At 48.3% G+C, this 11793-nt stretch overlaps 2 long non-coding RNA genes across 2 annotated transcripts; both read right to left on the reverse strand.

The window, feature by feature from the left end:
* Positions 1-3987: 3987 nt before the first annotated feature.
* On the reverse strand, positions 3988-4386 carry LOC119559604. The gene is made up of 2 exons (XR_005220865.1): positions 4286-4386; positions 3988-4229 (listed from the first exon to the last, which is right to left on the reverse strand). It is a non-coding gene; the product is annotated as an uncharacterized LOC119559604 (long non-coding RNA).
* Positions 4387-10963: 6577 nt separating this feature from the next.
* On the reverse strand, positions 10964-11362 carry LOC119559602. The gene is made up of 2 exons (XR_005220864.1): positions 11262-11362; positions 10964-11205 (listed from the first exon to the last, which is right to left on the reverse strand). It is a non-coding gene; the product is annotated as an uncharacterized LOC119559602 (long non-coding RNA).
* Between the last annotated feature and the right edge of the window lie 431 nt (positions 11363-11793).

Here is an 11793-nt window from a genome sequence, read left to right on the forward strand (position 1 = left end):
GAGACCAACACAATAAAAATGGGAAAGAAGTGGATTTACCGCCTTAAGAAGGAGGACTTCGCCCATGTCGCGCAGAGGCTTAATGTCACCCTTGAGGGCAGGCTAGACGACATCAGGAAGGCACTGTCGGAATACTACTCAGAAACGGAGAACGACCCACAACTCGTCGACATCTGGGCCGAGCTGGAAGCAACATACCACGACAGAGCCGGCCAAAGCATTACGTTAACGAACGCTGAAGGGACAACCTAGTGGCAAGCCTGAGCATTGACAAATTGCAAAAAGGGGCCCACAGGAGAGAGTCAAACCAAGATAGAAAAACAGCAGCGCTGACCCCGAGACCAAGCCAGTCGGACTATGCAAAGGCCGCTAAACAGGTCCGCGATGGTCGTTCAGGATCGACGGGGCGGAAAAACAATTTCAATTCGTTGAGCAGGTAGAATGGACCATCAACACGTACGGCTTGGACTTAGATATGATCCGTGGGATTTCTTCACCAGGCTGGCGGACCAGATCCGGTCATTGCCAGCCCACTTAGCTACTCTACGAAAGAGAAATTTAGGATCATTAAAGAGAATTGCACCCCAAGTCTACGGATCTTCCTAAGAGTTTACCAAGTGTCGGACCTGGATACGCTAATGTGTCTAGTCGAAAAGTACGAAGAACTTGAAAAATAACGGGAAGTTTTCGCACAGGAGAACAAGTTCTCGAAGACCAAGTCGGCATCACCAACGCAGGTCACATGCAGAAGATGCGAGGAGACAGACAACCAGGAGACACGGGGAAATGACCAATGGTCACGACCACACCAAGTCAGACGACAGCAGGCAACAGACGCACTACGCGGAGGCCAATGGACACCACCCCCACAGCAACAGAGACAGCCAAACAATACCTTGTGGAGGCCGCCAAGCAACACATAGAGGCCACAAGATGCCACCCATATCACAGACCCGCAGGAAGCCTGTCGGAAATGTGGGGGGAACGGACACTGGGCTAGAGGGTGTCGAGACCAACGGCTGTTATTCTGCTGGATATGCGGCTAGGTTGGTGTCAGGAGCGTCGATTGCTGCCAATGATCGGGAAATGGCCAGCGATCTCAGCCGCAAAGAGGCGAGCGGGGATCGCACAATGCTACCTCTCCAAACTAACGGGCAAGCTAGTCGAGGAGGAGCAGCAGTTTTCCGCAGCTGTGATGATTGGTGGGAAGAGCTACAAAGCCACAATCGACACCGGAGCGACGGCGAGCTTCGTTAGCGAAGAAATGGCGGACAATATTGCTGCTCTAGGAGGGATTACAAGGACGAGACGGCAAGTTAGGTTGGCAGACGGAAGATGCTGCGGAATTAATGCGCAGCTCGAGGTGGAGGTCAAATTCGGCAACAAACAAGTGACCATGAGCCTGTTGACTTTACCCGGAGTAGTAGATCCGTTGGTGTTGGGATGGAAACAAGTCGGAACCAAGATAAGGTGTGCTGGACACGAGAATACCATCCAGGAACCGACACAATGATTGGCTCGAGGAGAAGCTATCGGTAGCAGTCGATCAACAAAAAAAGGACTTGGACGGTACTACAGCGTTCCTGGAAGCAGAGCTGGCAGACTTCAGCACAATGACGGGAACATCGAATATGGCTGAACACCAGATCGAAATGAAGGATGACAAGCCAAATAAGCAGAGACACTACCTCAAGAACCCAAAAATCCAAGGGGATATCAACGCAAGGGTGGACGAGCTTCTCCAAATGGGGTTCATAGAGCATTCAAAGAGCCCATACAGCTCCCCCATCGTGATGGTGAAAAAGAAGACAGGCAAGTGGAGACTGTGTGTCGACTTCAGACAGATCAACTTCCTAGATCAACTAAGGGAAGCGCGGTACATCAGCAGTTTGGACCTGAAGGATGGATACTGGCAGATCCCACTGGAAGAAAATAGCAGGCAATACACGACGTTCACGGTACCAGGCAAAGGTATATTTCAGTGGAGGGTAATGCCGTTCGGACTTCACTTGGCGTCGGCAACGTTTCAACGAGTTTTGGACCAAGTAGTTTGCCCCGAGATGTCACCTCGCTTACCAGGATGACATAATAGTGATCGGTCGCACGCTGGAAGAACACAAGAGAAACCTTAGAGACTGAAACCGCCATCGCCAAGGAAGACAGGCAACACAAGTCACGCAGTCCAGACACACCGTAGCATTCGGAGATTCTATACGGAATGCGCCGGACGAACTCGTATAGTTGCAGTGGCGGATCTAGGGGGGGGGGCGAAGCGGGGTAAGCGCCCCGGGCGCCAAATCTAGAAGGCGCTAAATCGAGTCCGACTAGCAATATATGTTTCCAGAATTCATATGCGACATTCATGCGACACAGTCATATTGAAAGCTAAAAAACTGTGTGAAGAAATGGGCGTATCGATTTCGAAGAGGAGAATCAAGAAACGTAAGATGCCAGGTGAACTTGCTGATGACGCTGCGCTCGATACCTACGAAGAAACAAGACGCTTTTTAGTTGAAATTTCGGACAGACTTTCAATCGAAGTTTCTACTCGTTTTGCTAACTTGAGAGTGCTGAATGAGAGCTTCGGATTTTTCTTCAACTTCAAAGAATATCTTGATGACGATAAAGAAGTTTTGAATATAAAACTATTGGAAGTTAACGATAAATGCAAATCATTAGCTGAAATTTATTCTAATGATTTAAATGGTACGGAATTGTTTCACGATATCAAAGATGTCATTATACCCGTTACTCGTAGAGTAAAAGGGTATACTAGATTCGTCGGAAAGTATGTAACAGGCAGAAGGAAGCGTTTCCGACCCCATAAAGTATATATATTCTTGATCAGGATCACTAGCCGAGTCGATCTAGCCATGTCCGTCTGTCCGTCTGTCCGTCTGTCTGTCTGTCCGGATGAACGCTGAGATTTTGGAAACTATAAAAGCTAGGCTATTGAGATTTGGCATGCAGATTTCTGAGCTTCTTACGCAGCGCAAGTTTGTTTCAGTAGAGTGCCACGCCCACTCTAACGCCCACAAACCGCCCAAAACTGTGGCTCCTACAGTTTTGATGCTAGAGTAAAAATTTAAACTGAAATGAATTGTTCTCATCAATACCTATCGATTGACCCAAAAAAAATTTGCCACGCCCACTTAAACGCCCACAAACCGCCCACAAACTTCAAAAAATCGTTAGTATGAACGCGGATATCTCGGAAACTATCAAAGATATAGTACTGGGATTTCTTATTTAGATTCCGTAGCCTTGTACGCAGCGCAAGTTTGTTATGCGAATATGCCACGCCCACTCTAACGCCCACAAACCGCCCAAGCCTGTGGCACCCACAATTTTTGTGCTAGATAAAAAATTTTAACTGAAATGTATTGGTCTCGTCAATACCTATCGATTGATCCAAAAAAAATGTTGCCACGCCCACTCTAACGCCCATCACGCTTAAATCTGTAAGCCGCCGGTAGGTGGCGCATTGTAATCTCGCTTTGCTGCTTGCATATCTCCATTTCCCTTTGGTCCCTTTAGCTGAGTAACGGGTATCTGATAGTCGAGGTACTCGACTATAGCGTTCTCCCTTGTTTTTCTTCTGAAAAGGGCCAATAAAAAGGGAGAAAGTCTTGATCTCACTCCAAAAGGAATACTATTGTATATTTCATCGTTGGGGTAAGAGGCGTAGAAAACACTTGTGACGGCATTGAAAATTTTGCTGACTCTACCATTGTCCGTGGCTTCGTGTGAGCGATCATTCAGTAAACTGAAATTGATAAAATCTTATCTCCGCACAACCATGAACCAAGACAGGCTGTCAAATTTAGCTATACTATCTATCGAAAATCGCATCACTCGACTACAATGATATTATTGCTGAATTTGCGGCAATCAAGGCCAGAAAAGTTATATTCTAAAACAACACAAACACAAATAATAATGTTTTTTTTCCGTTGTAACTGACAAAAGAATCGATATGAAATACAATTCTTCAAACATATAAGCTTTTAATAATTAATAACCTATTTACTTTTAAAATACTCCTAATGTTATTCGTACAGCAAATAGGGAGGGGTCGTAATTTTTCGCTTTGCCCCGGGCGCCAGCAACCCTAGATCCGCCACTGTATAGTTGTTACCCGAGAAAAGGGGGAGGACGGTGCAGAATCAGATCTACACCATAGCCAGCTGGTCACAAAATACAGAAACACGCGTCGCACCATCAGTTAACTGAAAAAAAAATAAGTTAGTTACGAATTATACTGCGCGAAGTGCAGCTCCAAAACCTTTTTCGGCAAGGAAAATCTGAAAATTCATGAGATTCTTACACCACTGCGGCTACGCAACGAGGGTCGGCATAACCATGGTCTTTCAAGTAACACAAGCTAAGAAGCTGTCGGCAAAAGGAATTGGTTTCATGGCAATAGTGGTAGTAATTACAGCCTCAAACTGCATATGCTTACCCAAACCCGTGAGACGAATTCGATGAAATGTTCCTAATGCAGTGAAGAAGTCCGATCTGAAAATATTCTCAAGGAGTATAAGCGTGGTCGCTCCGGAGATTTTGTCCGCTGCGAATTTCGCTCTTTGGTATCTTTAGACATGAAGTGCGTGCGACGGTACAAGGGGCGCATTATGGTAATCGACAAGCATCGATCGAAGAGAAGTAAAAGCCGGTTCAGACAAAAGCTGTGCAGGCAGATCGAAAGTTGCAAAATCACCACGGGCCAGGGAAGGGAGCGCCTCGATAGGCGATCGATTGACACTGGACGATAGTGCGATCGATGGGCACACGCAAACTGGAAATATCGGCAAAAGGTGGAAATATCGCAACGAGCAGGTGGCAACGCCTCACCGTCGGTATCGATAGTCGATGAAACATCGATCACGCACGGATAGTGTGACCAGTCGGAGAAACCATGTGAAGGAGTAGGACGCAGCAATGAGCAGCGAGCTGGGGATCGATAGCCCATGAGTATCGATGTCCCAGTGGAAACATGGGAAATATCGCCGCGGGAGATTTCAAGTTGCTTCGAGAAGAATGACCAGCGCTGTAGAAACTCAATGCAGTTAAGAGCGTCGAGGGAGCGTCGAGGGAGCACCGAGGGAGCAACGAGGGAGCGCCGCGGGAATCGAAAGCGCATAACAAAGACTCGAATGCTAGGAAGTGCAAGGAAACGACGGAGAGCAGGAACGAGTCTTACATGTTTCCTGAAGTAAGGGGGGAATGTGAGGAGTTGAATAACTCGCCACAAATCTAAGCAGCAGCAGCAACAGATGGCCGGTCGCTTACGAGATACGCGGCGAATTCGCGTAGTAACGGCGCGGCGAGGAGCGGTTGGAGAACAAGTGAGTTTGGAGACCAAGGATGGAGAACAAGAGATTTTGGAGACCAAGGAGTGGAGACTTGGCGGGCAGAGCAAGAGGGCCGTGTGCAAAAGGGGATAACGGAACTCCACCGGACTTTGGACTCTGCCGTGAACCTTGGACCGGGAGAAGAAGTGCCACATCTCGGCAGTGGAGCGGCACACAGGCGTGCCACAAGCATCACGGGAACCAGCAGGACGGCAGCAGTGGGCAGAACATCGGTTGGAAGCAGTGCGTAAGGGACAAGTGGGTCAAACAGGAGTCACGGAATTTGGACCCGGAGTGGAGAGATTCAGCGGGCCGTGCGCAAAAGGGAAAAACGGTTCCCAAAGGCCCTATATAAGGCCGCAGAGCGCTGGCATTTGGATCAGTCGATCGCGAGGAGTCAAACCATTAAGATCAGTTAAAATACAAAAGTAAACAGTCATTCAATCAAGTACGAGGGAGCCACAACAAGGCGAGTCGTCGGAAGCAGCGCCGTGGGAAGCATACAAGGAGCTAGATCGCCACGTTGAGACGTTCGGGACTGGGACATCAGGAGTCTCCGAATTGAGACACAAGTGGCTGAGGTCCGGAAGGCATCACACGGCTAAGTTAAGGCGTTTGGTTTCCAACTTTGTCACGACCACACCCTGGCGAATCGGCCGGCGGGTCTGTCAGAGTCAAGCGAAAGAGGCCTACGACGAAGAACGAAAAAATTGTGTAAGACCCAGCGTACCTTGCCCGACCAAGCAGGACCTGGCATGAAGGACGAGCGGTGGATCGATTTGTGGTTTCAAGAGGCGTTGGCCTGGAAAGCCCTGCGATTACCGGCCAAGTTCCCGAATAGCATCCGCCCAAATCCCCGAGTGCCAGAACGCCAAGCTACTAGTCGGGAAAGGTCCCGAAGCCCAGCGGCAAGACAGGAGACAGCGCAGGCAGCCACGTTACCATCGGCGTGCGGAGCTCATTGGGGAGCGCAGGAGCGTAACGGACGTCGAGCAGTAGGGTGAAGCCGGGTGGAACGATCGTCTGCGCTTGGCGTAAAGCAAAGTGGAATGCTAGGCAGCTTCCTGGCGTTGGCCTTGACTGTCAGCGCGATCTGAGCAAGAACCTAGCGGGACCGTCCGGGACAGAGCAAGGGACAGGTATTGCCTCGAAAGGCGTTGGCCTGGAGAGCAATGCTTGTTCACCCTAGTCTGAGAACGGTGACGCTTCCCTAAGCCCACAAGGCCGAACTCTCTGCGAGTCCAAGGCGCGACAAGCGACCCCGAGGCAGCGCGTCGGCAAGCGAGCAGAGGCGGCCACTACGAGCGTCCCGAGACACAGGAGCCAGTGGACGTCGAGTCAACGCGTCGAAACGGAAACGCCAGGAAAGGAGCATCAGCAGCCGGTTGGACCCGAGCAAGGAGATACCGAGGCCAGCCCAGCCACACCCCCGCAGTAACAATAACACGAGAATAATTCCCACTGTTACCACTCGAACCCTGTGTTTTCTTACTGATCTACGGGGCGGTCACCTCATATAAATTTGGTGGGACGAACACAAAATCTTCTGAAATAGCCGCACGAATCTCGTAGCGAGCAGACAAAAAAATCAGTTCGTTACATCTGGCGCCCAACGTGATTGTCCCAACAGTGAGACCAACACAATAAAAATGGGAAAGAAGTGGATTTACCGCCTTAAGAAGGAGGACTTCGCCCATGTCGCGCAGAGGCTTAATGTCACCCTTGAGGGCAGGCTAGACGACATCAGGAAGGCACTGTCGGAATACTACTCAGAAACGGAGAACGACCCACAACTCGTCGACATCTGGGCCGAGCTGGAAGCAACATACCACGACAGAGCCGGCCAAAGCATTACGTTAACGAACGCTGAAGGGACAACCTAGTGGCAAGCCTGAGCATTGACAAATTGCAAAAAGGGGCCCACAGGAGAGAGTCAAACCAAGATAGAAAAACAGCAGCGCTGACCCCGAGACCAAGCCAGTCGGACTATGCAAAGGCCGCTAAACAGGTCCGCGATGGTCGTTCAGGATCGACGGGGCGGAAAAACAATTTCAATTCGTTGAGCAGGTAGAATGGACCATCAACACGTACGGCTTGGACTTAGATATGATCCGTGGGATTTCTTCACCAGGCTGGCGGACCAGATCCGGTCATTGCCAGCCCACTTAGCTACTCTACGAAAGAGAAATTTAGGATCATTAAAGAGAATTGCACCCCAAGTCTACGGATCTTCCTAAGAGTTTACCAAGTGTCGGACCTGGATACGCTAATGTGTCTAGTCGAAAAGTACGAAGAACTTGAAAAATAACGGGAAGTTTTCGCACAGGAGAACAAGTTCTCGAAGACCAAGTCGGCATCACCAACGCAGGTCACATGCAGAAGATGCGAGGAGACAGACAACCAGGAGACACGGGGAAATGACCAATGGTCACGACCACACCAAGTCAGACGACAGCAGGCAACAGACGCACTACGCGGAGGCCAATGGACACCACCCCCACAGCAACAGAGACAGCCAAACAATACCTTGTGGAGGCCGCCAAGCAACACATAGAGGCCACAAGATGCCACCCATATCACAGACCCGCAGGAAGCCTGTCGGAAATGTGGGGGGAACGGACACTGGGCTAGAGGGTGTCGAGACCAACGGCTGTTATTCTGCTGGATATGCGGCTAGGTTGGTGTCAGGAGCGTCGATTGCTGCCAATGATCGGGAAATGGCCAGCGATCTCAGCCGCAAAGAGGCGAGCGGGGATCGCACAATGCTACCTCTCCAAACTAACGGGCAAGCTAGTCGAGGAGGAGCAGCAGTTTTCCGCAGCTGTGATGATTGGTGGGAAGAGCTACAAAGCCACAATCGACACCGGAGCGACGGCGAGCTTCGTTAGCGAAGAAATGGCGGACAATATTGCTGCTCTAGGAGGGATTACAAGGACGAGACGGCAAGTTAGGTTGGCAGACGGAAGATGCTGCGGAATTAATGCGCAGCTCGAGGTGGAGGTCAAATTCGGCAACAAACAAGTGACCATGAGCCTGTTGACTTTACCCGGAGTAGTAGATCCGTTGGTGTTGGGATGGAAACAAGTCGGAACCAAGATAAGGTGTGCTGGACACGAGAATACCATCCAGGAACCGACACAATGATTGGCTCGAGGAGAAGCTATCGGTAGCAGTCGATCAACAAAAAAAGGACTTGGACGGTACTACAGCGTTCCTGGAAGCAGAGCTGGCAGACTTCAGCACAATGACGGGAACATCGAATATGGCTGAACACCAGATCGAAATGAAGGATGACAAGCCAAATAAGCAGAGACACTACCTCAAGAACCCAAAAATCCAAGGGGATATCAACGCAAGGGTGGACGAGCTTCTCCAAATGGGGTTCATAGAGCATTCAAAGAGCCCATACAGCTCCCCCATCGTGATGGTGAAAAAGAAGACAGGCAAGTGGAGACTGTGTGTCGACTTCAGACAGATCAACTTCCTAGATCAACTAAGGGAAGCGCGGTACATCAGCAGTTTGGACCTGAAGGATGGATACTGGCAGATCCCACTGGAAGAAAATAGCAGGCAATACACGACGTTCACGGTACCAGGCAAAGGTATATTTCAGTGGAGGGTAATGCCGTTCGGACTTCACTTGGCGTCGGCAACGTTTCAACGAGTTTTGGACCAAGTAGTTTGCCCCGAGATGTCACCTCGCTTACCAGGATGACATAATAGTGATCGGTCGCACGCTGGAAGAACACAAGAGAAACCTTAGAGACTGAAACCGCCATCGCCAAGGAAGACAGGCAACACAAGTCACGCAGTCCAGACACACCGTAGCATTCGGAGATTCTATACGGAATGCGCCGGACGAACTCGTATAGTTGCAGTGGCGGATCTAGGGGGGGGGGCGAAGCGGGGTAAGCGCCCCGGGCGCCAAATCTAGAAGGCGCTAAATCGAGTCCGACTAGCAATATATGTTTCCAGAATTCATATGCGACATTCATGCGACACAGTCATATTGAAAGCTAAAAAACTGTGTGAAGAAATGGGCGTATCGATTTCGAAGAGGAGAATCAAGAAACGTAAGATGCCAGGTGAACTTGCTGATGACGCTGCGCTCGATACCTACGAAGAAACAAGACGCTTTTTAGTTGAAATTTCGGACAGACTTTCAATCGAAGTTTCTACTCGTTTTGCTAACTTGAGAGTGCTGAATGAGAGCTTCGGATTTTTCTTCAACTTCAAAGAATATCTTGATGACGATAAAGAAGTTTTGAATATAAAACTATTGGAAGTTAACGATAAATGCAAATCATTAGCTGAAATTTATTCTAATGATTTAAATGGTACGGAATTGTTTCACGATATCAAAGATGTCATTATACCCGTTACTCGTAGAGTAAAAGGGTATACTAGATTCGTCGGAAAGTATGTAACAGGCAGAAGGAAGCGTTTCCGACCCCATAAAGTATATATATTCTTGATCAGGATCACTAGCCGAGTCGATCTAGCCATGTCCGTCTGTCCGTCTGTCTGTCTGTCCGGATGAACGCTGAGATTTTGGAAACTATAAAAGCTAGGCTATTGAGATTTGGCATGCAGATTTCTGAGCTTCTTACGCAGCGCAAGTTTGTTTCAGTAGAGTGCCACGCCCACTCTAACGCCCACAAACCGCCCAAAACTGTGGCTCCTACAGTTTTGATGCTAGAGTAAAAATTTAAACTGAAATGAATTGTTCTCATCAATACCTATCGATTGACCCAAAAAAAATTTGCCACGCCCACTTAAACGCCCACAAACCGCCCACAAACTTCAAAAAATCGTTAGTATGAACGCGGATATCTCGGAAACTATCAAAGATATAGTACTGGGATTTCTTATTTAGATTCCGTAGCCTTGTACGCAGCGCAAGTTTGTTATGCGAATATGCCACGCCCACTCTAACGCCCACAAACCGCCCAAGCCTGTGGCACCCACAATTTTTGTGCTAGATAAAAAATTTTAACTGAAATGTATTGGTCTCGTCAATACCTATCGATTGATCCAAAAAAAATGTTGCCACGCCCACTCTAACGCCCATCACGCTTAAATCTGTAAGCCGCCGGTAGGTGGCGCATTGTAATCTCGCTTTGCTGCTTGCATATCTCCATTTCCCTTTGGTCCCTTTAGCTGAGTAACGGGTATCTGATAGTCGAGGTACTCGACTATAGCGTTCTCCCTTGTTTTTCTTCTGAAAAGGGCCAATAAAAAGGGAGAAAGTCTTGATCTCACTCCAAAAGGAATACTATTGTATATTTCATCGTTGGGGTAAGAGGCGTAGAAAACACTTGTGACGGCATTGAAAATTTTGCTGACTCTACCATTGTCCGTGGCTTCGTGTGAGCGATCATTCAGTAAACTGAAATTGATAAAATCTTATCTCCGCACAACCATGAACCAAGACAGGCTGTCAAATTTAGCTATACTATCTATCGAAAATCGCATCACTCGACTACAATGATATTATTGCTGAATTTGCGGCAATCAAGGCCAGAAAAGTTATATTCTAAAACAACACAAACACAAATAATAATGTTTTTTTCCGTTGTAACTGACAAAAGAATCGATATGAAATACAATTCTTCAAACATATAAGCTTTTAATAATTAATAACCTATTTACTTTTAAAATACTCCTAATGTTATTCGTACAGCAAATAGGGAGGGGTCGTAATTTTTCGCTTTGCCCCGGGCGCCAGCAACCCTAGATCCGCCACTGTATAGTTGTTACCCGAGAAAAGGGGGAGGACGGTGCAGAATCAGATCTACACCATAGCCAGCTGGTCACAAAATACAGAAACACGCGTCGCACCATCAGTTAACTGAAAAAAAAATAAGTTAGTTACGAATTATACTGCGCGAAGTGCAGCTCCAAAACCTTTTTCGGCAAGGAAAATCTGAAAATTCATGAGATTCTTACACCACTGCGGCTACGCAACGAGGGTCGGCATAACCATGGTCTTTCAAGTAACACAAGCTAAGAAGCTGTCGGCAAAAGGAATTGGTTTCATGGCAATAGTGGTAGTAATTACAGCCTCAAACTGCATATGCTTACCCAAACCCGTGAGACGAATTCGATGAAATGTTCCTAATGCAGTGAAGAAGTCCGATCTGAAAATATTCTCAAGGAGTATAAGCGTGGTCGCTCCGGAGATTTTGTCCGCTGCGAATTTCGCTCTTTGGTATCTTTAGACATGAAGTGCGTGCGACGGCACAAGGGGCGCATTATGGAAATCGACAAGCATCGATCGAAGAGAAGTAAAAGCCGGTTCAGACAAAAGCTGTGCAGGCAGATCGAAAGTTGCAAAATCACCACGGGCCAGGGAAGGGAGCGCCTCGATAGGCGATCGATTGACACTGGACGATAGTGCGATCGATGGGCACACGCAAACTGGAAATATCGGCAAAAG

This window comes from Drosophila subpulchrella, unplaced genomic scaffold (genome assembly GCF_014743375.2).
Source record: "Drosophila subpulchrella strain 33 F10 #4 breed RU33 unplaced genomic scaffold, RU_Dsub_v1.1 Primary Assembly Seq25, whole genome shotgun sequence".
In the NCBI taxonomy this organism is placed as follows: Eukaryota; Metazoa; Arthropoda; class Insecta; order Diptera; family Drosophilidae; genus Drosophila; species Drosophila subpulchrella.